Below are 24186 nucleotides of genomic sequence, written 5' to 3'. Positions count from 1 at the left end.
TCATCGGGCTTGAGGCTAGGGAGGAGGCTGGACTCTTCGGGCTTTGGGGCTAGGCAGGAGGCTGGAGACTTGAGGCTAGGCAGGAGGCTGGAGTCTTCAGGCTTGAAGCGAGGCTGGAGGCTGCAGTCTTCAGGTTTGTGGATAGGCAGGAGGCTGGAAACTTCAGGCTTGAGGCTAGGAAGGAGTCTGGAGTCTTCAGGCTTGACGCTAGACATGAGGCTGGAGTCTTCGGGATTGAGGCTAGGCAGGAGGCTGGAGTCTTCGGGCTTAAGCCCAGGCAGGAGGCTGGAGTCTTTGGGCTGGAGGCTAGGCAGGAGACTGGCGTCTTCGTGCTTGAGGCTAGGCAGGAGGCCGGAGTCTTCGTGCTTGAGGCTAGGCAGGAGGCTGGACTCTTCAAGCTTGAGGCTAGGCAGGAGGCTGGAGTCTTTGGGCTTAAGGGTTGGCAGGATGCTGGAGTCTTTGAGCTTGAGGCTAGGCAGGAGGCTGGAGTCGTCAGGCTTGAGGCTAGGCAGGAGGCTGGAGTCTTCGGCCTTGAGGCTAGGAAGGAGGCTGTAGTCGTTGGGCTGGAGGCTAGGCCGGAGGCTGGAGTCTTGAGGCTAGGCAGGAGGCTGGAGTCTTCAGGGTTGAGGCGAGCAGGAGGCTGGAGTCTTCAGGCTTGAGGCTAGGAAGGAGTCTGGAGTTTACAGGCTTGAGGCTAGGATAGAGGCTGGAATCTTCAGGTTTGAGGCTAGGCAGGAGGCTGGAGTCTTCAGGCTTGAGGCTAGGCAGGAGTCTGGAATCTTCAGGCTTGAGGCTAAGCAGGTGGGTGGAGTCTTCAGGCTTGAGGCTAGGAAGGAGGCTGGAATCTTCAGGCTTGAGGCTAGGCAGGATGCTGGAGTCATCGGGCTTGAGGCTAGGCAGGAGGCTGGAGACTTCGGGCTTGAGGCTAGGCAGGAGGCTGGAGTATTCGCGCTTGAGGCTAGAAAGGAGGCTGGAGTCATCGGGCTTGAGGCTAGGGAGCAGGCTGGACTCTTCGGGCTTTGGGGCTAGGCAGGAGGCTGGAGACTTGAGGCTAGGCAGGAGGCTGGAGTCTTCAGGCTTGAAGCGAGGCTGGAGGCTGCAGTCTTCAGGTTTGTGGATAGGCAGGAGGCAGGAAACTTCAGGCTTGAGGCTAGGAAGGAGTCTGGAGTCTTCAGGCTTGACGCTAGACATGAGGCTGGAGTCCTCGGGATTGAGGCTAGGCACGAGGCTGGATTCTTCGGGTTTGAGGCTAGGCAGGAGGCTGGACTCTTCAGGCTTGAGGTTTGGCAGGAGGCTGTAGTCTTCGCGGTTGAGGCTACGCAGGAGGCTGGAGTCTTCGGGCTTGAAGCTAGGCAGTAGGCTGGAGTCTTTGGGTTTGAGGCTAGGCAGGAGGCCCGAGTCTTCGGGCTTGAGGCTAGGCAGAAGGCTGGAGTCTTGAGGCTAGGCAGGAGGCTGGTGTCTTCGAGCCTGAGACTAGGCAGGAGGCCTGAGTCTTCCGGCATGAGGCCAGGCAGGAGGCTGGAGTCTTCGGGCTTGAGGCTTGGCAGGAGGCTGGAGTCTTCGGGCTTGAGGCTTGGCAGGAGGCTGGAGTCTTCGGGCTTAAGGCTTGGCAGGATGCTGGAGTCTTTGAGCTTGAGGCTAGGCAGGAGGCTGGAGTCGTCAGGCTTGAGGCTAGGCAGGAGGCTGAGGGTCTTCGGGCTTGAGGTTAGGCAGGAGGCTGTAGTCGTCGGGCTTGAGGCTAGGCCGGAAGCTGGAGACTTCGCGCTTGAGGCTAGGCAGGAGACTGGAAGCTTCGGGCTTGAGGCTAGGCAGGAGGCTGGAGTCTTGAGGCTAGGCAGGAGGCTGGAGTCTTCAGGCTTGAGGCTAGGAAGGAGTCTGGAGTTTACAGGCTTGAGGCTAGGATAGAGGCTGGAGTCTTCAGGTTTGAGGCTAGGCAGGAGGCTGGAGTCTTCAGGTTTGAGGCTAGGCAGGAGGCTGGCGTCTTCCGGCTTGAGGCTAGGCAGGAGGCTGGAGTCTTCGTGCTTGAGGCTAGGCAGGAGGCTGGACTCTTCGGGCTTGAGGCTTGGCAGGAGGCTGGAGTCTTCGGGCTTGAGGCTTGGCAGGAGGCTGGAGTCTTCGGGCTTGAGGCTTGGCTGGAAGCTGGAGTCTTCAGGCTTGTGGCTTGGCAGGAGGCTGGAGTCTTCAGGCTTGAGGCTTGGTAGGAGGCTGGAGTCTTCGGGCTGGAGGCTAGGAAGGAGACTGGAGTCGTCGGGCTTGAGGCTAGGCAGGAGGCTGGAGTCTTTGGGCTTGAGGCTAGGCAGGAGGCTGGAGTCTTCGGGCTTGAGGCTTGGCAGTAGAGTGGAGTCTTCGGGCTTGAGGCTTGGCAGGAGGCTGCAGTCTTCAGGCTTGAAGCTTGGCAGGAGTCTGGATTCTTCGGGCTTGAGGCTTGGCAGAAGGCTGGAATTTTTGGGCCTGAGGCTGGACAGGAGGCTGGAGTCTTTGGGCTTGAGGCGTGGCAGGAGGCTGGAGTCTTCTGGCTTGAGGCTTGGCAGGAGGCTGGAGTCTTCCGTCCTGAGGCTTGGCAGGAGGCTGGAGTCTTCCGTCTTGAGACTTGGCAGGAGGCTGGTGTCTTCGAGCTTGAGACTAGGCAGGAGGCCTGAGTCTTCCGGCATGAGGCTAGGCAGGAGGCTGGAGTCTTCGGGCTTGAGGCTTGGCAGGAGGCTGGAGTCTTCGGGCTTGAGGCTTGGCAGTAGGCTGGAGTCTTCGGGCTTAAGGCTTGGCAGGATGCTGGAGTCTTTGAGCTTGAGGCTAGGCAGGAGGCTGGGGGTCTTCGGGCTTGAGGTTAGGCAGGAGGCTGTAGTCGTCGGGCTTGAGGCTAGGCCGGAAGCTGGAGACTTCGGGCTTGAGGCTAGGCAGGAGGCTGGAAGCTTCGGGTTTGAGGCTAGGCAGGAGGCTGGAGTCTTGAGGCTAGGCAGGAGGCTGGAGTCTTCAGGCTTGAGGCTAGGAAGGAGTCTGGAGTTTACAGGCTTGAGGCTAGGATAGAGGCTGGAGTCTTCAGGTTTGAGGCTAGGCAGGAGGCTGGAGTCTTCAGGCTTGAGGCTAGGTAGGAGGCTGGAATCTTCAGGCTTGAGGCTAGGCAAGAGGCCCGAGTCATCGGGCTTGAGGCTAAGCAGGAGGCTGGAGTCTTCGGGCTTGAGGCTAGGCAGCAGGCTGGAGTCTTCGGGCTTGAGGCTAGGCAGGAGGCTGGAGTATTCGCGCTTGAGGCTAGAAAGGAGGCTGGAGTCATCGGGCTTGAGGCTTGGCAGGAGGCTGTAGTCTTCGCGGTTGAGGCTACGCAGGAGGCTGGAGTCTTCAGGCTTGAAGCTAGGCAGTAGGCTGGAGTCTTTGGGTTTGTGGCTAGGCAGGAGGCAGGAAACTTCAGGCTTGAGGCTAGGAAGGAGTCTGGAGTCTGCAGGCTTGACGCTAGACATGAGGCTGGAGTCTTCGGGCTTGAGGCTAGGCAGGAGGCTGGATTCTTCGGGTTTGAGGCTAGGCAGGAGGCTGGACTCTTCAGGCTTGAGGCTTGGCAGGAGGCTGTAGTCTTCGCGGTTGAGGCTACGCAGGAGGCTGGAGTCTTCGGGCTTGAAGCTAGGCAGTAGGCTGGAGTCTTTGGGTTTGAGGCTAGGCAGGAGGCTGGAGTCTTTGGGCTTAAGGCTTGGCAGGATTCTGGAGTCTTTGAGCTTGAGGCTAGGCAGGAGGCTGGAGTCATCAGGCTTGAGGCTAGGCAGGAGGCTGGAGTCTTCGGGCTTGAGGCTAGGCAGGAGGCTGCAGTCTTCTGGCTTGAGGCTAGGCAGGAGGCTGGAGTCTTCGGGCTTAAGCCCAGGCAGGAGACTGGAGTCTTTGGGCTTGAGGCTAGGCAGGAGGCTGGCGTCTTCCGGCTTGAGGCTAGGCAGGAGGCTGGAGTCTTCGTGCTTGAGGCTAGGCAGGAGGCTGGACTCTTCGGGCTTGAGGCTTGGCAGGAGAGTGGAGTCTTCGGGCTTGAGGCTTGGCAGGAGGCTGCAGTCTTCAGGTTTGAAGCTTGGCAGGAGTCTGTATTCTTCGGGTTTGAGGCTTTGCAGGAGGCTTGGGTCTTCAGGCTTGAGGCTTGGAAGGAGGCTGGAGTCTTCGGGCTTGAGTCTTGGCAGGAGGCTGGAGTCTTCGGTCTTAAGGCTTGGCAGGAGGCTGGAGTCTTCGGGCTTGAGGCTAGGCAGGAGGCCCGAGTCTTCGGGCTTGAGGCTAGGCAGAAGGCTGGAGTCTTGAGGCTAAGCAGGAGGCTGGAGCCTTCGGGCTTGAGGCTAGGCAGGAGGCTGGAGTCTTCGGGCTTTGGGGCTAGGCAGGAGGCTGGAGTCTTGAGACTAGGCAGCACGCTGGAGTCTTCGGGCTTGAGGCTTGGCAGGAGGCTGGAGTCTTCGGGCTTGAGGCTTGTCAGGAGGCTGGAGTCGTCGGGCTTGAGGTTAGGCAGGAGGCTGGAGTCTTCGGGCTTGAGGCTAGGCAGAAGGCTATAGTCTTCGGGCTTGAGGCTTGTCAGGAGGCTGGAGTCTTCTGGCTTGAGGCTTGGCAGGAAGCTGGAGTCATCGGGCTTGAGGCTAGGCAGGAGGCTGGAGACTTCGGGCTTGAGGCTAGGCAGGAGGCTGGAGTATTCGCGCTTGAGGCTAGAAAGGAGGCTGGAGTCATCGGGCTTGAGGCTAGGGAGCAGGCTGGACTCTTCGGGCTTTGGGGCTAGGCAGGAGGCTGGAGACTTGAGGCTAGGCAGGAGGCTGGAGTCTTCAGGCTTGAAGCGAGGCTGGAGGCTGCAGTCTTCAGGTTTGTGGATAGGCAGGAGGCAGGAAACTTCAGGCTTGAGGCTAGGAAGGAGTCTGGAGTCTTCAGGCTTGACGCTAGACATGAGGCTGGAGTCCTCGGGATTGAGGCTAGGCACGAGGCTGGATTCTTCGGGTTTGAGGCTAGGCAGGAGGCTGGACTCTTCAGGCTTGAGGTTTGGCAGGAGGCTGTAGTCTTCGCGGTTGAGGCTACGCAGGAGGCTGGAGTCTTCGGGCTTGAAGCTAGGCAGTAGGCTGGAGTCTTTGGGTTTGAGGCTAGGCAGGAGGCCCGAGTCTTCGGGCTTGAGGCTAGGCAGAAGGCTGGAGTCTTGAGGCTAGGCAGGAGGCTGGTGTCTTCGAGCTTGAGACTAGGCAGGAGGCCTGAGTCTTCCGGCATGAGGCCAGGCAGGAGGCTGGAGTCTTCGGGCTTGAGGCTTGGCAGGAGGCTGGAGTCTTCGGGCTTGAGGCTTGGCAGGAGGCTGGAGTCTTCGGGCTTAAGGCTTGGCAGGATGCTGGAGTCTTTGAGCTTGAGGCTAGGCAGGAGGCTGGAGTCGTCAGGCTTGAGGCTAGGCAGGAGGCTGAGGGTCTTCGGGCTTGAGGTTAGGCAGGAGGCTGTAGTCGTCGGGCTTGAGGCTAGGCCGGAAGCTGGAGACTTCGGGCTTGAGGCTAGGCAGGAGTCTGGAATCTTCAGGCTTGAGGCTAGGCAGGTGGGTGGAGTCTTCAGGCTTGAGGCTAGGAAGGAGGCTGGAATCTTCAGGCTTGAGGCTAGGCAGGATGCTGGAGTCATCGGGCTTGAGGCTAGGCAGGAGGCTGGAGTCTTCGGGCTTGATGCTAGGCAGGAGGCTGGAGTATTCGCGCTTGAGGCTAGAAAGGAGGCTGGAGTCATCGGGCTTGAGGCTAGGGAGGAGGCTGGACTCTTCGGGCTTTGGGGCTAGGCAGGAGGCTGGAGACTTGAGGCTAGGCAGGAGGCTGGAGTCTTCAGGCTTGAAGCGAGGCTGGAGGCTGCAGTCTTCAGGTTTGTGGATAGGCAGGAGGCTGGAAACTTCAGGCTTGAGGCTAGGAAGGAGTCTGGAGTCTTCAGGCTTGACGCTAGACATGAGGCTGGAGTCTTCGGGATTGAGGCTAGGCAGGAGGCTGGAGTCTTCGGGCTTAAGCCCAGGCAGGAGGCTGGAGTCTTTGGGCTGGAGGCTAGGCAGGAGACTGGCGTCTTCGTGCTTGAGGCTAGGCAGGAGGCCGGAGTCTTCGTGCTTGAGGCTAGGCAGGAGGCTGGACTCTTCAAGCTTGAGGCTAGGCAGGAGGCTGGAGTCTTTGGGCTTAAGGGTTGGCAGGATGCTGGAGTGTTTGAGCTTGAGGCTAGGCAGGAGGCTGGAGTCGTCAGGCTTGAGGCTAGGCAGGAGGCTGGAGTCTTCGGCCTTGAGGCTAGGAAGGAGGCTGTAGTCGTTGGGCTGGAGGCTAGGCCGGAGGCTGGAGTCTTGAGGCTAGGCAGGAGGCTGGAGTCTTCAGGGTTGAGGCGAGCAGGAGGCTGGAGTCTTCAGGCTTGAGGCTAGGAAGGAGTCTGGAGTTTACAGGCTTGAGGCTAGGATAGAGGCTGGAATCTTCAGGTTTGAGGCTAGGCAGGAGGCTGGAGTCTTCAGGCTTGAGGCTAGGCAGGAGTCTGGAATCTTCAGGCTTGAGGCTAAGCAGGTGGGTGGAGTCTTCAGGCTTGAGGCTAGGAAGGAGGCTGGAATCTTCAGGCTTGAGGCTAGGCAGGATGCTGGAGTCATCGGGCTTGAGGCTAGGCAGGAGGCTGGAGACTTCGGGCTTGAGGCTAGGCAGGAGGCTGGAGTATTCGCGCTTGAGGCTAGAAAGGAGGCTGGAGTCATCGGGCTTGAGGCTAGGGAGCAGGCTGGACTCTTCGGGCTTTGGGGCTAGGCAGGAGGCTGGAGACTTGAGGCTAGGCAGGAGGCTGGAGTCTTCAGGCTTGAAGCGAGGCTGGAGGCTGCAGTCTTCAGGTTTGTGGATAGGCAGGAGGCAGGAAACTTCAGGCTTGAGGCTAGGAAGGAGTCTGGAGTCTTCAGGCTTGACGCTAGACATGAGGCTGGAGTCCTCGGGATTGAGGCTAGGCACGAGGCTGGATTCTTCGGGTTTGAGGCTAGGCAGGAGGCTGGACTCTTCAGGCTTGAGGTTTGGCAGGAGGCTGTAGTCTTCGCGGTTGAGGCTACGCAGGAGGCTGGAGTCTTCGGGCTTGAAGCTAGGCAGTAGGCTGGAGTCTTTGGGTTTGAGGCTAGGCAGGAGGCCCGAGTCTTCGGGCTTGAGGCTAGGCAGAAGGCTGGAGTCTTGAGGCTAGGCAGGAGGCTGGTGTCTTCGAGCTTGAGACTAGGCAGGAGGCCTGAGTCTTCCGGCATGAGGCCAGGCAGGAGGCTGGAGTCTTCGGGCTTGAGGCTTGGCAGGAGGCTGGAGTCTTCGGGCTTGAGGCTTGGCAGGAGGCTGGAGTCTTCGGGCTTAAGGCTTGGCAGGATGCTGGAGTCTTTGAGCTTGAGGCTAGGCAGGAGGCTGGAGTCGTCAGGCTTGAGGCTAGGCAGGAGGCTGAGGGTCTTCGGGCTTGAGGTTAGGCAGGAGGCTGTAGTCGTCGGGCTTGAGGCTAGGCCGGAAGCTGGAGACTTCGGGCTTGAGGCTAGGCAGGAGACTGGAAGCTTCGGGCTTGAGGCTAGGCAGGAGGCTGGAGTCTTGAGGCCAGGCAGGAGGCTGGAGTCTTCAGGCTTGAGGCTAGGAAGGAGTCTGGAGTTTACAGGCTTGAGGCTAGGATAGAGGCTGGAGTCTTCAGGTTTGAGGCTAGGCAGGAGGCTGGAGTCTTCAGGTTTGAGACTAGGCAGGAGGCTGGCGTCTTCCGGCTTGAGGCTAGGCAGGAGGCTGGAGTCTTCGTGCTTGAGGCTAGGCAGGAGGCTGGACTCTTCGGGCTTGAGGCTTGGCAGGAGGCTGGAGTCTTCGGGCTTGAGGCTTGGCAGGAGGCTGGAGTCTTCGGGCTTGAGGCTTGGCTGGAAGCTGGAGTCTTCAGGCTTGTGGCTTGGCAGGAGGCTGGAGTCTTCAGGCTTGAGGCTTGGTAGGAGGCTGGAGTCTTCGGGCTGGAGGCTAGGAAGGAGACTGGAGTCGTCGGGCTTGAGGCTAGGCAGGAGGCTGGAGTCTTTGGGCTTGAGGCTAGGCAGGAGGCTGGAGTCTTCGGGCTTGAGGCTTGGCAGTAGAGTGGAGTCTTCGGGCTTGAGGCTTGGCAGGAGGCTGCAGTCTTCAGGCTTGAAGCTTGGCAGGAGTCTGGATTCTTCGGGCTTGAGGCTTGGCAGAAGGCTGGAATTTTTGGGCCTGAGGCTGGACAGGAGGCTGGAGTCTTTGGGCTTGAGGCGTGGCAGGAGGCTGGAGTCTTCTGGCTTGAGGCTTGGCAGGAGGCTGGAGTCTTCCGTCCTGAGGCTTGGCAGGAGGCTGGAGTCTTCCGTCTTGAGACTTGGCAGGAGGCTGGTGTCTTCGAGCTTGAGACTAGGCAGGAGGCCTGAGTCTTCCGGCATGAGGCTAGGCAGGAGGCTGGAGTCTTCGGGCTTGAGGCTTGGCAGGAGGCTGGAGTCTTCGGGCTTGAGGCTTGGCAGTAGGCTGGAGTCTTCGGGCTTAAGGCTTGGCAGGATGCTGGAGTCTTTGAGCTTGAGGCTAGGCAGGAGGCTGGGGGTCTTCGGGCTTGAGGTTAGGCAGGAGGCTGTAGTCGTCGGGCTTGAGGCTAGGCCGGAAGCTGGAGACTTCGGGCTTGAGGCTAGGCAGGAGGCTGGAAGCTTCGGGTTTGAGGCTAGGCAGGAGGCTGGAGTCTTGAGGCTAGGCAGGAGGCTGGAGTCTTCAGGCTTGAGGCTAGGAAGGAGTCTGGAGTTTACAGGCTTGAGGCTAGGATAGAGGCTGGAGTCTTCAGGTTTGAGGCTAGGCAGGAGGCTGGAGTCTTCAGGCTTGAGGCTAGGTAGGAGGCTGGAATCTTCAGGCTTGAGGCTAGGCAAGAGGCCCGAGTCATCGGGCTTGAGGCTAAGCAGGAGGCTGGAGTCTTCGGGCTTGAGGCTAGGCAGCAGGCTGGAGTCTTCGGGCTTGAGGCTAGGCAGGAGGCTGGAGTATTCGCGCTTGAGGCTAGAAAGGAGGCTGGAGTCATCGGGCTTGAGGCTTGGCAGGAGGCTGTAGTCTTCGCGGTTGAGGCTACGCAGGAGGCTGGAGTCTTCAGGCTTGAAGCTAGGCAGTAGGCTGGAGTCTTTGGGTTTGTGGCTAGGCAGGAGGCTGGAAACTTCAGGCTTGAGGCTAGGAAGGAGTCTGGAGTCTGCAGGCTTGACGCTAGACATGAGGCTGGAGTCTTCGGGCTTGAGGCTAGGCAGGAGGCTGGATTCTTCGGGTTTGAGGCTAGGCAGGAGGCTGGACTCTTCAGGCTTGAGGCTTGGCAGGAGGCTGTAGTCTTCGCGGTTGAGGCTACGCAGGAGGCTGGAGTCTTCGGGCTTGAAGCTAGGCAGTAGGCTGGAGTCTTTGGGTTTGAGGCTAGGCAGGAGGCTGGAGTCTTTGGGCTTAAGGCTTGGCAGGATTCTGGAGTCTTTGAGCTTGAGGCTAGGCAGGAGGCTGGAGTCATCAGGCTTGAGGCTAGGCAGGAGGCTGGAGTCTTCGGGCTTGAGGCTAGGCAGGAGGCTGCAGTCTTCTGGCTTGAGGCTAGGCAGGAGGCTGGAGTCTTCGGCCTTAAGCCCAGGCAGGAGACTGGAGTCTTTGGGCTTGAGGCTAGGCAGGAGGCTGGCGTCTTCCGGCTTGAGGCTAGGCAGGAGGCTGGAGTCTTCGTGCTTGAGGCTAGGCAGGAGGCTGGACTCTTCGGGCTTGAGGCTTGGCAGGAGAGTGGAGTCTTCGGGCTTGAGGCTTGGCAGGAGGCTGCAGTCTTCAGGTTTGAAGCTTGGCAGGAGTCTGTATTCTTCGGGTTTGAGGCTTTGCAGGAGGCTTGGGTCTTCAGGCTTGAGGCTTGGAAGGAGGCTGGAGTCTTCGGGCTTGAGTCTTGGCAGGAGGCTGGAGTCTTCGGTCTTAAGGCTTGGCAGGAGGCTGGAGTCTTCGGGCTTGAGGCTAGGCAGGAGGCCCGAGTCTTCGGGCTTGAGGCTAGGCAGAAGGCTGGAGTCTTGAGGCTAAGCAGGAGGCTGGAGCCTTCGGGCTTGAGGCTAGGCAGGAGGCTGGAGTCTTCGGGCTTTGGGGCTAGGCAGGAGGCTGGAGTCTTGAGACTAGGCAGCACGCTGGAGTCTTCGGGCTTGAGGCTTGGCAGGAGGCTGGAGTCTTCGGGCTTGAGGCTTGTCAGGAGGCTGGAGTCGTCGGGCTTGAGGTTAGGCAGGAGGCTGGAGTCTTCGGGCTTGAGGCTAGGCAGAAGGCTATAGTCTTCGGGCTTGAGGCTTGTCAGGAGGCTGGAGTCTTCTGGCTTGAGGCTTGGCAGGAAGCTGGAGTCTTCAGGCTTGAGGCTTGGCAGGGGGCTGGAATCTTCAGCCTTGAGGCTAGGCAGGAGGCTGGAGTCTTCAGGCTTGAGGCTAGGCAGGAGGCTGGACTCTTCAAGCTTGAGGCTAGGCAGGAGGCTGGAGTCTTTGGGCTTGAGGCGTGGCAGGAGGCTGGAGTCTTCGGGCTTGAGGCTTGGCAGGAGGCTGGAGTCTTCCGTCTTTAGGCTTGGCAGGAGGCTGGAGTCTTCCGTCTTGAGGCTTGGCAGGAGGCTGGTGTCTTCGATCTTGAGGCTAGGCAGGAGGCTGGGGTCTTCAGGCTTGAGGCTTGGAAAGAGGCTGGAGTCTTCGGGCTTGAGGCTTGGCAGGAGGCTGGAGTCTTCGGTCTTAAGGCTTGGCAGGAGGCTGGAGTCTTCGGGCTTGAGGCCAGGCAGGAGGCCCGAGTCTTCAGGCTTGAGGCTAGGAAGGAGTCTGGAGTCTTCAGGCTTTAGGCTGGACAGGAGGCTGGAGTCTTCAGGCTTGAGGCTAGGCAGGAATCTGGAGTCTTCTGGTTTGAGGCTAGGCAGGAGGCTGGAGTCTTCAGGCTTGAGGCTAGGCAGAAGGCTGGAATCTTCATGCTTGAGGCTAGGCAGGAGGGTGGAGTCTTCAGGCTTGAGGCTAGGAAGGAGGCTGGAATCTTCAGCCTTGAGGCTAGGCAAGAGGCTGGAGTCTTCACTCTTGAGGCTTGGCAGGATGCTGGAGTCTTCGGGCTTGAGGCTAGGCAGGAGGCTGGAGCCTTCGGGTTTGAGGCTAGGCAGGAGGCTGGAGTCTTCGGGCTTGAGGCTTGTCAGGAGGCTGGAGTCGTCGGGCTTGTGGTTAGGCAGGAGGCTGGACTCTTCAATCTTGAGGCGAGGCAGGAGGCTGGAGTCTTCGGGCCTGAGGCTTGGCAGGATTCTGTAGTCTTCAGGCTTGAGGCTAGGCAGGATTCTGGAGTCTTCAGGATGGAGGCTAGGCAGGAGGCTGCAGTCTTCGGTCTTGAGGCTAGGCAGGAGGCTGGAGTCTTCGGGCTTAAGCCCAGGCAGGAGGCTGGAGTCTTTGGGCTGGAGGCTAGGCAGGAGGCTGGCGTCTTCGGGCTTGAGGCTAGGCAGGAGGCCGGAGTCTTCGTGCTTGAGGCTAGGCAGGAGGCTGGACTCTTCAGGCTTGAGGCTTGGCAGGAGGCTGGAGTCTTTGGGCTTAAGGCTTGGCAGGATGCTGGAGTCTTTGAGCTTGAGGCTAGGCAGGAGGCTGGAGTCGTCAGGCTTGAGGCTAGGCAGGAGGCTGAGGATCTTCGGGCTTGAGGCTAGGCAGGAGGCTGGAGTCTTCGGCCTTGAGGCTAGGAAGGAGGCTGTAGTCGTTGGGCTGGAGGCTAGGCCGGAGGCTGGAGTCTTGCGGCTAGGCAGGAGGCTGGAGTCTTCAGGGTTGAGGCGAGGCAGGAGGCTGGAGTCTTCAGGCTTGAGGCTAGGAAGGAGTCTGGAGTTTAAAGGCTTGAGGCTAGGATAGAGGCTGGAGTCTTCAGGTTTGAGGCTAGGCAGGAGGCTGGAGTCTTCAGGCTTGAGGCTAGGCAGGAGTCTGGAATCTTCAGGCTTGAGGCTAGGCAGGTGGGTGGAGTCTTCAGGCTTGAGGCTAGGAAGGAGGCTGGAATCTTCAGGCTTGAGGCTAGGCAGGATGCTGGAGTCATCGGGCTTGAGGCTAGGCAGGAGGCTGGAGTCTTCGGGCTTGATGCTAGGCAGGAGGCTGGAGTATTCGCGCTTGAGGCTAGAAAGGAGGCTGGAGTCATCGGGCTTGAGGCTAGGGAGGAGGCTGGACTCTTCGGGCTTTGGGGCTAGGCAGGAGGCTGGAGACTTGAGGCTAGGCAGGAGGCTGGAGTCTTCAGGCTTGAAGCGAGGCTGGAGGCTGCAGTCTTCAGGTTTGTGGATAGGCAGGAGGCTGGAAACTTCAGGCTTGAGGCTAGGAAGGAGTCTGGAGTCTTCAGGCTTGACGCTAGACATGAGGCTGGAGTCTTCGGGATTGAGGCTAGGCAGGAGGCTGGAGTCTTCGGGCTTAAGCCCAGGCAGGAGGCTGGAGTCTTTGGGCTGGAGGCTAGGCAGGAGACTGGCGTCTTCGTGCTTGAGGCTAGGCAGGAGGCCGGAGTCTTCGTGCTTGAGGCTAGGCAGGAGGCTGGACTCTTCAAGCTTGAGGCTAGGCAGGAGGCTGGAGTCTTTGGGCTTAAGGGTTGGCAGGATGCTGGAGTCTTTGAGCTTGAGGCTAGGCAGGAGGCTGGAGTCGTCAGGCTTGAGGCTAGGCAGGAGGCTGGAGTCTTCGGCCTTGAGGCTAGGAAGGAGGCTGTAGTCGTTGGGCTGGAGGCTAGGCCGGAGGCTGGAGTCTTGAGGCTAGGCAGGAGGCTGGAGTCTTCAGGGTTGAGGCGAGCAGGAGGCTGGAGTCTTCAGGCTTGAGGCTAGGAAGGAGTCTGGAGTTTACAGGCTTGAGGCTAGGATAGAGGCTGGAATCTTCAGGTTTGAGGCTAGGCAGGAGGCTGGAGTCTTCAGGCTTGAGGCTAGGCAGGAGTCTGGAATCTTCAGGCTTGAGGCTAAGCAGGTGGGTGGAGTCTTCAGGCTTGAGGCTAGGAAGGAGGCTGGAATCTTCAGGCTTGAGGCTAGGCAGGATGCTGGAGTCATCGGGCTTGAGGCTAGGCAGGAGGCTGGAGACTTCGGGCTTGAGGCTAGGCAGGAGGCTGGAGTATTCGCGCTTGAGGCTAGAAAGGAGGCTGGAGTCATCGGGCTTGAGGCTAGGGAGCAGGCTGGACTCTTCGGGCTTTGGGGCTAGGCAGGAGGCTGGAGACTTGAGGCTAGGCAGGAGGCTGGAGTCTTCAGGCTTGAAGCGAGGCTGGAGGCTGCAGTCTTCAGGTTTGTGGATAGGCAGGAGGCAGGAAACTTCAGGCTTGAGGCTAGGAAGGAGTCTGGAGTCTTCAGGCTTGACGCTAGACATGAGGCTGGAGTCCTCGGGATTGAGGCTAGGCACGAGGCTGGATTCTTCGGGTTTGAGGCTAGGCAGGAGGCTGGACTCTTCAGGCTTGAGGTTTGGCAGGAGGCTGTAGTCTTCGCGGTTGAGGCTACGCAGGAGGCTGGAGTCTTCGGGCTTGAAGCTAGGCAGTAGGCTGGAGTCTTTGGGTTTGAGGCTAGGCAGGAGGCCTGAGTCTTCGGGCTTGAGGCTAGGCAGAAGGCTGGAGTCTTGAGGCTAGGCAGGAGGCTGGTGTCTTCGAGCTTGAGACTAGGCAGGAGGCCTGAGTCTTCCGGCATGAGGCTAGGCAGGAGGCTGGAGTCTTCGGGCTTGAGGCTTGGCAGGAGGCTGGAGTCTTCGGGCTTGAGGCTTGGCAGGAGGCTGGAGTCTTCGGGCTTAAGGCTTGGCAGGATGCTGGAGTCTTTGAGCTTGAGGCTAGGCAGGAGGCTGGAGTCGTCAGGCTTGAGGCTAGGCAGGAGGCTGAGGGTCTTCGGGCTTGAGGTTAGGCAGGAGGCTGTAGTCGTCGGGCTTGAGGCTAGGCCGGAAGCTGGAGACTTCGGGCTTGAGGCTAGGCAGGAGACTGGAAGCTTCGGGCTTGAGGCTAGGCAGGAGGCTGGAGTCTTGAGGCTAGGCAGGAGGCTGGAGTCTTCAGGCTTGAGGCTAGGAAGGAGTCTGGAGTTTACAGGCTTGAGGCTAGGATAGAGGCTGGAGTCTTCAGGTTTGAGGCTAGGCAGGAGGCTGGAGTCTTCAGGCTTGAGGCTAGGTAGGAGGCTGGAATCTTCAGGCTTGAGGCTAGGCAGGAGGGTGGAGTCTTCAGGCTTGAGGCTAGGAAGGAGACTGGAATCTTCAGGCTTGAGGCTAGGCAGGAGGCCCGAGTCATCGGGCTTGAGGCTAAGCAGGAGGCTGGAGTCTTCGGGCTTGAGGCTAGGCAGCAGGCTGGAGTCTTCGGGCTTGAGGCTAGGCAGGAGGCTGGAGTATTCGCGCTTGAAGCTAGAAAGGAGGCTGGAGTCATCGGGCTTGAGGCTTGGCAGGAGGCTGTAGTCTTCGCGGTTGAGGCTACGCAGGAGGCTGGAGTCTTCGGGCTTGAAGCTAGGCAGTAGGCTGGAGTCTTTGGGTTTGTGGCTAGGCAGGAGGCTGGAAACTTCAGGCTTGAGGCTAGGAAGGAGTCTGGAGTCTGCAGGCTTGACGCTAGACATGAGGCTGGAGTCTTCGGGCTTGAGGCTAGGCAGGAGGCTGGATTCTTCGGGTTTGAGGCTAGGCAGGAGGCTGGTCTCTTCAGGCTTGAGGCTTGGCAGGAGGCTGTAGTCTTCGCGGTTGAGGCTACGCAGGAGGCTGGAGACTTCGGGCTTGAAGCTAGGCAGTAGGCTGGAGTCTTTGGGTTTGAGGCTAGGCAGGAGGCTGGAGTCTTTGGGCTTAAGGCTTGGCAGGATTCTGGAGTCTTTGAGCTTGAGGCTAGGCAGGAGGCTGGAGTCGTCAGGCTTGAGGCTAGGCAGGAGGCTGGAGTCTTCGGGCTTGAGGCTAGGCAGGAGGCTGCAGTCTTCTGGCTTGAGGCTAGGCAGGAGGCTGGAGTCTTCGGGCTTAAGCCCAGGCAGGAGGCTGGAGTCTTTGGGCTTGAGGCTAGGCAGGAGGCTGGCGTCTTCCGGCTTGAGGCTAGGCAGGAGGCTGGAGTCTTCGTGCTTGAGGGTAGGCAGGAGGCTGGACTCTTCGGGCTTGAGGCTTGGCAGGAGAGTGGAGTCTTCGGGCTTGAGGCTTGGCAGGAGGCTGCAGTCTTCAGGTTTGAAGCTTGGCAGGAGTCTGTATTCTTCGGGTTTGAGGCTTTGCAGGAGGCTTGGGTCTTCAGGCTTGAGGCTTGGAAAGAGGCTGGAGTCTTCGGGCTTGATGCTTGGCAGGAGGCTGGAGTCTTCGGTCTTAAGGCTTGGCAGGAGGCTGGAGTCTTCGGGCTTGAGGCTAGGCAGGAGGCCCGAGTCTTCGGGCTTGAGGCTAGGCAGAAGGCTGGAGTCTTGAGGCTAAGCAGGAGGCTGGAGCCTTCGGGCTTGAGGCTAGGCAGGAGGCTGGAGTCTTCGGGCTTGAGGCTAGGCAGAAGGCTATAGTCTTCGGGCTTGAGGCTTGTCAGGAGGCTGGAGTCCTCTGGCTTGAGGCTTGGCAGGAAGCTGGAGTCTTCAGGCTTGAGGCTTGGCAGGGGGCTGGAATCTTCGGCCTTGAGGCTAGGCAGGAGGCTGGAGTCTTCAGGCTTGAGGCTAGGCAGGAGGCTGGACTCTTCAAGCTTGAGTCTAGGCAGGAGGCTGGAGTCTTTGGGCTTGAGGCGTGGCAGGAGGCTGGAGTCTTCGGGCTTGAGGCTTGGCAGGAGGCTGGAGTCTTCCGTCTTGAGGCTTGGCAGGAGGCTGGAGTCTTCCGTCTTGAGGCTTGGCAGGAGGCTGGTGTCTTCGATCTTGAGGCTAGGCAGGAGGCTGGGGTCTTCAGGTTTGAGGCTTGGAAAGAGGCTGGAGTCTTCGTGCTTGAGGCTTGGCAGGAGGCTGGAGTCTTCGGTCTTAAGGCTTGGCAGGAGGCTGGAGTCTTCAGGCTTGAGGCCAGGCAGGAGGCCCGAGTCTTCAGGCTTGAGGCTAGGAAGGATTCTGGAGTCTTCAGGCTTTAGGCTGGACAGGAGGCTGGAGTCTTCAGGCTTGAGGCTAGGCAGGAGTCTGGAGTCTTCTGGTTTGAGGCTAGGCAGGAGGCTGGAGTCTTCAGGCTTGAGGCTAGGAAGGAGGGTGGAGTCTTCAGGCTTGAGGCTAGGAAGGAGGCTGGAATCTTCAGCCTTGAGGCTAGGCAGGAGGCTGGAGTCCTCACTCTTGAGGCTTGGCAGGATGCTGGAGTCTTCGGGCTTGAGGCTAGGTAGGAGGCTGGAGCCTTCGGGTTTGAGGCTAGGCAGGAGGCTGGAGTCTTCGGGCTTGAGGCTAGGCAGGAGGCTGGAGTCTTCAGGCTTGAGGCTAGGAAGGAGTCTGGAGTTTACAGGCTTGAGGCTAGGATAGAGGCTGGAGTCTTCAGGTTTGAGGCTAGGCAGGAGGCTGGAGTCTTCAGTCTTGAGGCTAGGTAGGAGGCTGGAATCTTCAGGCTTGAGGCTAGGCAGGAGGGTGGAGTCTTCAGGCTTGAGGCTAGGAAGGAGACTGGAATCTTCAGGCTTGAGGCTAGGCAGGAGGCCCGAGTCATCGGGCTTGAGGCTAAGCAGGAGGCTGGAGTCTTCGGGCTTGAGGCTAGGCAGCAGGCTGGAGTCTTCGGGCTTGAGGCTAGGCAGGAGGCTGGAGTATTCGCGCTTGAGGCTAGAAAGGAGGCTGGAGTCATCGGGCTTGAGGCTTGGCAGGAGGCTGTAGTCTTCGCGGTTGAGGCTACGCAGGAGGCTGGAGTCTTCGGGCTTGAAGGTAGGCAGTAGGCTGGAGTCTTTGGGTTTGTGGCTAGGCAGGAGGCTGGAAACTTCAGGCTTGAGGCTAGGAAGGAGTCTGGAGTCTGCAGGCTTGACGCTAGACATGAGGCTGGAGTCTTCGGGCTTGAGGCTAGGCAGGAGGCTGGATTCTTCGGGTTTGAGGCTAGGCAGGAGGCTGGACTCTTCAGGCTTGAGGCTTGGCAGGAGGCTGTAGTCTTCGCGGTTGAGGCTACGCAGGAGGCTGGAGACTTCGGGCTTGAAGCTAGGCAGTAGGCTGGAGTCTTTGGGTTTGAGGCTAGGCAGGAGGCTGGAGTCTTTGGGCTTAAGGCTTGGCAGGATTCTGGAGTCTTTGAGCTTCAGGCTAGGCAGGAGGCTGGAGTCGTCAGGCTTGAGGCTAGGCAGGAGGCTGGAGTCTTCGGGCTTGAGGCTAGGCAGGAGGCTGCAGTCTTCTGGCTTGAGGCTAGGCAGGAGGCTGGAGTCTTCGGGCTTAAGCCCAGGCAGGAGGCTGGAGTCTTTGGGCTTGAGGCTAGGCAGGAGGCTGGCGTCTTCCGGCTTGAGGCTAGGCAGGAGGCTGGAGTCTTCGTGCTTGAGGGTAGGCAGGAGGCTGGACTCTTCGGGCTTGAGGCTTGGCAGGAGAGTGGAGTCTTCGGGCTTGAGGCTTGGCAGGAGGCTGCAGTCTTCAGGTTTGAAGCTTGGCAGGAGTCTGTATTCTTCGGGTTTGAGGCTTTGCAGGAGGCTTGGGTCTTCAGGCTTGAGGCTTGGAAAGAGGCTGGAGTCTTCGGGCTTGATGCTTGGCAGGAGGCTGGAGTCTTCGGTCTTAAGGCTTGGCAGGAGGCTGGAGTCTTCGGGCTTGAGGCTAGGCAGGAGGCCCGAGTCTTCGGGCTTGAGGCTAGGCAGAAGGCTGGAGTCTTGAGGCTAAGCAGGAGGCTGGAGCCTTCGGGCTTGAGGCTAGGCAGGAGGCTGGAGTCTTCGGGCTTTGGGGCTAGGCAGGAGGCTGGAGTCTTGAGACTAGGCAGCACGCTGGAGTCTTCGGGCTTGAGGCTTGGCAGGAGGCTGGTGTCTTCGATCTTGAGGCTAGGCAGGAGGCTGGGGTCTTCAGGTTTGAGGCTTGGAAAGAGGCTGGAGTCTTCGTGCTTGAGGCTTGGCAGGAGGCTGGAGTCTTCGGTCTTAAGGCTTGGCAGGAGGCTGGAGTCTTCAGGCTTGAGGCCAGGCAGGAGGCCCGAGTCTTCAGGCTTGAGGCTAGGAAGGATTCTGGAGTCTTCAGGCTTTAGGCTGGACAGGAGGCTGGAGTCTTCAGGCTTGAGGCTAGGCAGGAGTCTGGAGTCTTCTGGTTTGAGGCTAGGCAGGAGGCTGGAGTCTTCAGGCTTGAGGCTAGGAAGGAGGGTGGAGTCTTCAGGCTTGAGGCTAGGAAGGAGGCTGGAATCTTCAGCCTTGAGGCTAGGCAGGAGGCTGGAGTCTTCACTCTTGAGGCTTGGCAGGATGCTGGAGTCTTCGGGCTTGAGGCTAGGTAGGAGGCTGGAGCCTTCGGGTTTGAGGCTAGGCAGGAGGCTGGAGTCTTCGGGCTTGAGGCTTGTCAGGAGGCTGGAGTCGTCGGGCTTGAGGTTAGGCAGGAGGCTGGACTCTTCAATCTTGAGGCGAGGCAGGAGGCTGGAGTCTTCGGGCCTGAGGCTTGGCAGGATTCTGTAGTCTTCAGGCTTGAGGCTAGGCAGGATTCTGGAGTCTTCAGGATGGAGGCTAGGCAGGAGGCTGCAGTCTTCGGTCTTGAGGCTAGGCAGGAGGCTGGAGTCTTCGGGCTTAAGCCCAGGCAGGAGGCTGGAGTCTTTGGGCTGGAGGCTAGGCAGGAGGCTGGCGTCTTCGGGCTTGAGGCTAGGCAGGAGGCCGGAGTCTTCGTGCTTGAGGCTAGGCAGGAGGCTGGACTCTTCAAGCTTGAGGCTTGGCAGGAGGCTGGAGTCTTTGGGCTTAAGGCTTGGCAGGATGCTGGAGTCTTTGAGCTTGAGGCTAGGCAGGAGACTGGAGTCGTCAGGCTTGAGGCTAGGCAGGAGGCTGAGGATCTTCGGGCTTGAGGCTAGGCAGGAGGCTGGAGTCTTCGGCCTTGAGGCTAGGAAGGAGGCTGTAGTCGTTGGGCTGGAGGCTAGGCCGGAGGCTGGAGTCTTGAGGCTAGGCAGGAGGCTGGAGTCTTCAGGGTTGAGGCGAGGCAGGAGGCTGGAGTCTTCAGGCTTGAGGCTAGGAAGGAGTCTGGAGTTTAAAGGCTTGAGGCTAGGATAGAGGCTGGAGTCTTCAGGTTTGAGGCTAGGCAGGAGGCTGGAGTCTTCATGCTTGAGGCTAGGCAGGAGTCTGGAATCTTCAGGCTTGAGGCTAGGCAGGTGGGTGGAGTCTTCAGGCTTGAGGCTAGGAAGGAGGCTGGAATCTTCAGGCTTGAGGCTAGGCAGGATGCTGGAGTCATCGGGCTTGAGGCTAGGCAGGAGGCTGGAGTCTTCGGGCTTGATGCTAGGCAGGAGGCTGGAGTATTCGCGCTTGAGGCTAGAAAGGAGGCTGGAGTCATCGGGCTTGAGGCTAGGGAGGAGGCTGGACTCTTCGGGCTTTGGGGCTAGGCAGGAGGCTGGAGACTTGAGGCTAGGCAGGAGGCTGGAGTCTTCAGGCTTGAAGCGAGGCTGGAGGCTGCAGTCTTCAGGTTTGTGGATAGGCAGGAGGCTGGAAACTTCAGGCTTGAGGCTAGGAAGGATTCTGGAGTCTTCAGGCTTTAGGCTGGACAGGAGGCTGGAGTCTTCAGGCTTGAGGCTAGGCAGGAGTCTGGAGTCTTCTGGTTTGAGGCTAGGCAGGAGGCTGGAGTCTTCAGGCTTGAGGCTAGGAAGGAGGGTGGAGTCTTCAGGCTTGAGGCTAGGAAGGAGGCTGGAATCTTCAGCCTTGAGGCTAGGCAGGAGGCTGGAGTCTTCACTCTTGAGGCTTGGCAGGATGCTGGAGTCTTCGGGCTTGAGGCTAGGTAGGAGGCTGGAGCCTTCGGGTTTGAGGCTAGGCAGGAGGCTGGAGTCTTCGGGCTTGAGGCTTGTCAGGAGGCTGGAGTCGTCGGGCTTGAGGTTAGGCAGGAGGCTGGACTCTTCAATCTTGAGGCGAGGCAGGAGGCTGGAGTCTTCGGGCCTGAGGCTTGGCAGGATTCTGTAGTCTTCAGGCTTGAGGCTAGGCAGGATTCTGGAGTCTTCAGGATGGAGGCTAGGCAGGAGGCTGCAGTCTTCGGTCTTGAGGCTAGGCAGGAGGCTGGAGTCTTCGGGCTTAAGCCCAGGCAGGAGGCTGGAGTCTTTGGGCTGGAGGCTAGGCAGGAGGCTGGCGTCTTCGGGCTTGAGGCTAGGCAGGAGGCCGGAGTCTTCGTGCTTGAGGCTAGGCAGGAGGCTGGACTCTTCAAGCTTGAGGCTTGGCAGGAGGCTGGAGTCTTTGGGCTTAAGGCTTGGCAGGATGCTGGAGTCTTTGAGCTTGAGGCTAGGCAGGAGACTGGAGTCGTCAGGCTTGAGGCTAGGCAGGAGGCTGAGGATCTTCGGGCTTGAGGCTAGGCAGGAGGCTGGAGTCTTCGGCCTTGAGGCTAGGAAGGAGGCTGTAGTCGTTGGGCTGGAGGCTAGGCCGGAGGCTGGAGTCTTGAGGCTAGACAGGAGGCTGGAGTCTTCAGGGTTGAGGCGAGGCAGGAGGCTGGAGTCTTCAGGCTTGAGGCTAGGAAGGAGTCTGGAGTTTAAAGGCTTGAGGCTAGGATAGAGGCTGGAGTCTTCAGGTTTGAGGCTAGGCAGGAGGCTGGAGTCTTCAGGCTTGAGGCTAGGCAGGAGTCTGGAATCTTCAGGCTTGAGGCTAGGCAGGTGGGTGGAGTCTTCAGGCTTGAGGCTAAGAAGGAGGCTGGAATCTTCAGGCTTGAGGCTAGGCAGGATGCTGGAGTCTTCGGGCTTGATGCTAGGCAGGAGGCTGGAGTATTCGCGCTTGAGGCTAGAAAGGAGGCTGGAGTCATCGGGCTTGAGGCTAGGGAGGAGGCTGGACTCTTCGGGCATTGGGGCTAGGCAGGAGGCTGGAGACTTGAGGCTACGCAGGGGGCTGGAGTCTTCAGGCTTGAAGCGAGGCTGGAGGCTGCAGTCTTCAGGTTTGTGGATAGGCAGGAGGCTGGAAACTTCAGGCTTGAGGCTAGGAAGGAGTCTGGAGTCTTCAGGCTTGACGCTAGACATGAGGCTGGAGTCTTCGGGATTGAGGCTAGGCAGGAGGCTGGAGTCTTCGGGCTTAAGCCCAGGCAGGAGGCTGGAGTCTTTGGGCTGGAGGCTAGGCAGGAGGCTGGCGTCTTCGTGCTTGAGGCTAGGCAGGAGGCCGGAGTCTTCGTGCTTGAGGCTAGGCAGGAGGCTGGACTCTTCAAGCTTGAGGCTAGGCAGGAGGCTGGAGTCTTTGGGCTTAAGGCTTGGCAGGATGCTGGAGTCTTTGAGCTTGAGGCTAGGCAGGAGGCTGGAGTCGTCAGGCTTGAGGCTAGGCAGGAGGCTGAGGATCTTCGGGCTTGAGGCTAGGCAGGAGGCTGGAGTCTTCGGCCTTGAGGCTAGGAAGGAGGCTGTAGTCGTTGGGCTGGAGGCTAGGCCGGAGGCTGGAGTCTTGAGGCTAGGCAGGAGGCTGGAGTCTTCAGGGTTGAGGCGAGCAGGAGGCTGGAGTCTTCAGGCTTGAGGCTAGGAAGGAGTCTGGAGTTTACAGGCTTGAGGCTAGGATAGAGGCTGGAGTCTTCAGGTTTGAGGCTAGGCAGGAGGCTGGAGTCTTCAGGCTTGAGGCTAGGCAGGAGTCTGGAATCTTCAGGCTTGAGGCTAGGCAGGTGGGTGGAGTCTTCGGGCTTGATGCTAGGCAGGAGGCTGGAGTATTCGCGCTTGAGGCTAGAAAGGAGGCTGGAGTCATCGGGCTTGAGGCTAGGGAGGAGGCTGGACTCTTCGGGCTTTGGGGCTAGGCAGGAGGCTGGAGACTTGAGGCTACGCAGGAGGCTGGAGTCTTCAGGCTTGAAGCGAGGCTGGAGGCTGCAGTCTTCAGGTTTGTGGATAGGCAGGAGGCTGGAAACTTCAGGCTTGAGGCTAGGAAGGAGTCTGGAGTCTTCAGGCTTGACGCTAGACATGAGGCTGGAGTCTTCGGGATTGAGGCTAGGCAGGAGGCTGGAGTCTTCGGGCTTAAGCCCAGGCAGGAGGCTGCAGTCTTTGGGCTGGAGGCTAGGCAGGAGGCTGGCGTCTTCGTGCTTGAGGCTAGGCAGGAGGCCAGAGTCTTCGTGCTTGAGGCTAGGCAGGAGGCTGGACTCTTCAAGCTTGAGGCTAGGCAGGAGGCTGGAGTCTTTGGGCTTAAGGCTTGGCAGGATGCTGGAGTCTTTGAGCTTGAGGCTAGGCAGGAGGCTGGAGTCGTCAGGCTTGAGGCTAGGCAGGAGGCTGAGGATCTTCGGGCTTGAGGCTAGGCAGGAGGCTGGAGTCTTCGGCCTTGAGGCTAGGAAGGAGGCTGTAGTCGTTGGGCTGGAGGCTAGGCCGGAGGCTGGAGTCTTGAGGCTAGGCAGGAGGCTGGAGTCTTCAGGGTTGAGGCGAGCAGGAGGCTGGAGTCTTCAGGCTTGAGGCTAGGAAGGAGTCTGGAGTTTACAGGCTTGAGGCTAGGATAGAGGCTGGAGTCTTCAGGTTTGAGGCTAGGCAGGAGGCTGGAGTCTTCAGGCTTGAGGCTAGGCAGGAGTCTGGAATCTTCAGGCTTGAGGCTAGGCAGGTGGGTGGAGTCTTCAGGCTTGAGGCTAGGAAGGAGGCTGGAATCTTCAGGCTTGAGGCTAGGCAGGATGCTGGAGTCATCGGGCTTGAGGCTAGGCAGGAGGCTGGAGTCTTCGGGCTTGAGGCTAGGCAGGAGGCTGGAGTATTCGCGCTTGAGGCTAGAAAGGAGGCTGGAGTCATCGGGCTTGAGGCTAGGGAGGAGGCTGGACTCTTCGGGCTTTGGGGCTAGGCAGGAGGCTGGAGTCTTCAGGCTTGAGGCTAGGCAGAAGGCTGGAATCTTCAGGCTTGAGGCTAGGCAGGAGGGTGGAGTCTTCAGGCTTGAGGCTAGGAAGGAGGCTGGAATCTTCAGCCTTGAGGCTAGGCAGGAGGCTGGAGTCTTCACTCTTGAGGCTTGGCAGGATGCTGGAGTCTTCGGGCTTGAGGCTAAGCAGGAGGCTGGAGCCTTCGGGCTTGAGGCTAGGCAGGAGGCTGGAGTCTTCAGACTAGGCAGCAGGCTGGAGGCTTCGGGCTTGAGGCTTGGCAGGAGGCTGGAGTCTTCGGGCTTGAGGCTTGTCAGGTGGCTGGAGTCGTCGGACTTGAGGTTAGGCAGGAGGCTGGAGTCTTCGGGCTTGAGGCTAGGCAGAAGGCTGTAGTCTTCGGGCTTGAGGCTTCTCAGGAGGCTGGAGTCTTCTGGCTTGAGGCTTGGCAGGAAGCTGGAGTCTTCAGGCTTGAGGCTTGGCAGGGGGCTGGAATCTTCGGCCTTGAGGCTAGGCAGGAAGCTGGAGTCTTCAGGCTTGAGGCTAGGCAGGAAGCTGGAGTCTTCAGGCTTGAGGCTTGGAAAGAGGCTGGAGTCTTCGGGCTTGAGGCTTGGCAGGAGGCTGGAGTCTTCGGTCTTAAGGCTTGGCAGGAGGCTGGAGTCTTCGGGCTTGAGGCCAGGCAGGAGGCCCGAGTCTTCAGGCTTGTGGCTAGGAAGGAGTCTGGAGTCTTCAGGCTTTAGGCTGGACAGGAGGCTGGAGTCTTCAGGCTTGAGGCTAGGCAGGAGTCTGGAGTCTTCTGGTTTGAGGCTAGGCAGGAGGCTGGAGTCTTCAGGCTTGAGGCTAGGCAGAAGGCTGGAATCTTCAGGCTTGAGGCTAGGCAGGAGGGTGGAGTCTTCAGGCTTGAGGCTAGGAAGGAGGCTGGAATCTTCAGCCTTGAGGCTAGGCAGGAGGCTGGAGTATTCACTCTTGAGGCTTGGCAGGATGCTGGAGTCTTCGGGCTTGAGGCTAGGCAGGAGGCTGGAGCCTTCGGGTTTGAGGCTAGGCAGGAGGCTGGAGTCTTCGGTCTTGAGGCTTGTCAGGAGGCTGGAGTCGTCGGGCTTGAGGTTAGGCAGGAGGCTGGACTCTTCAATCTTGAGGCTAGGCAGGAGGCTGGAGTCTTCGGGCCTGAGGCTTGGCAGGATTCTGGAGTCTTCAGGCTTGAGGCTAGGCAGGATTCTGGAGTCTTCAGGATGGAGGCTAGGCAGGAGGCTGCAGTCTTCGGTCTTGAGGCTAGGCAGGAGGCTGGAGTCTTCGGGCTTAAGCCCAGGCAGGAGGCTGGAGTCTTTGGGCTGGTGGCTAGGCAGGAGGCTGGCGTCTTCGGGCTCGAGGCTAGGCAGGAGGCCGGAGTCTTCGTGCTTGAGGCTAGGCAGGAGGCCGGAGTCTTCGTGCTTGAGGCTAGGCAGGAGGCTGGACTCTTCAAGCTTGAGGCTAGGCAGGAGGCTGGAGTCTTTGGGCTTAAGGCTTGGCAGGATGCTGGAGTCTTTGAGCTTGAGGCTAGGCAGGAGGCTGGAGTCGTCAGGCTTGAGGCTAGGCAGGAGGCTGAGGATCTTCGGGCTTGAGGCTAGGCAG

This window comes from Mobula birostris, chromosome 2 (assembly GCF_030028105.1).
Source record: "Mobula birostris isolate sMobBir1 chromosome 2, sMobBir1.hap1, whole genome shotgun sequence".
NCBI classification, from domain to species: domain Eukaryota; kingdom Metazoa; phylum Chordata; class Chondrichthyes; order Myliobatiformes; family Myliobatidae; genus Mobula; species Mobula birostris.
Note: the sequence above shows the minus strand (reverse complement) of the source record.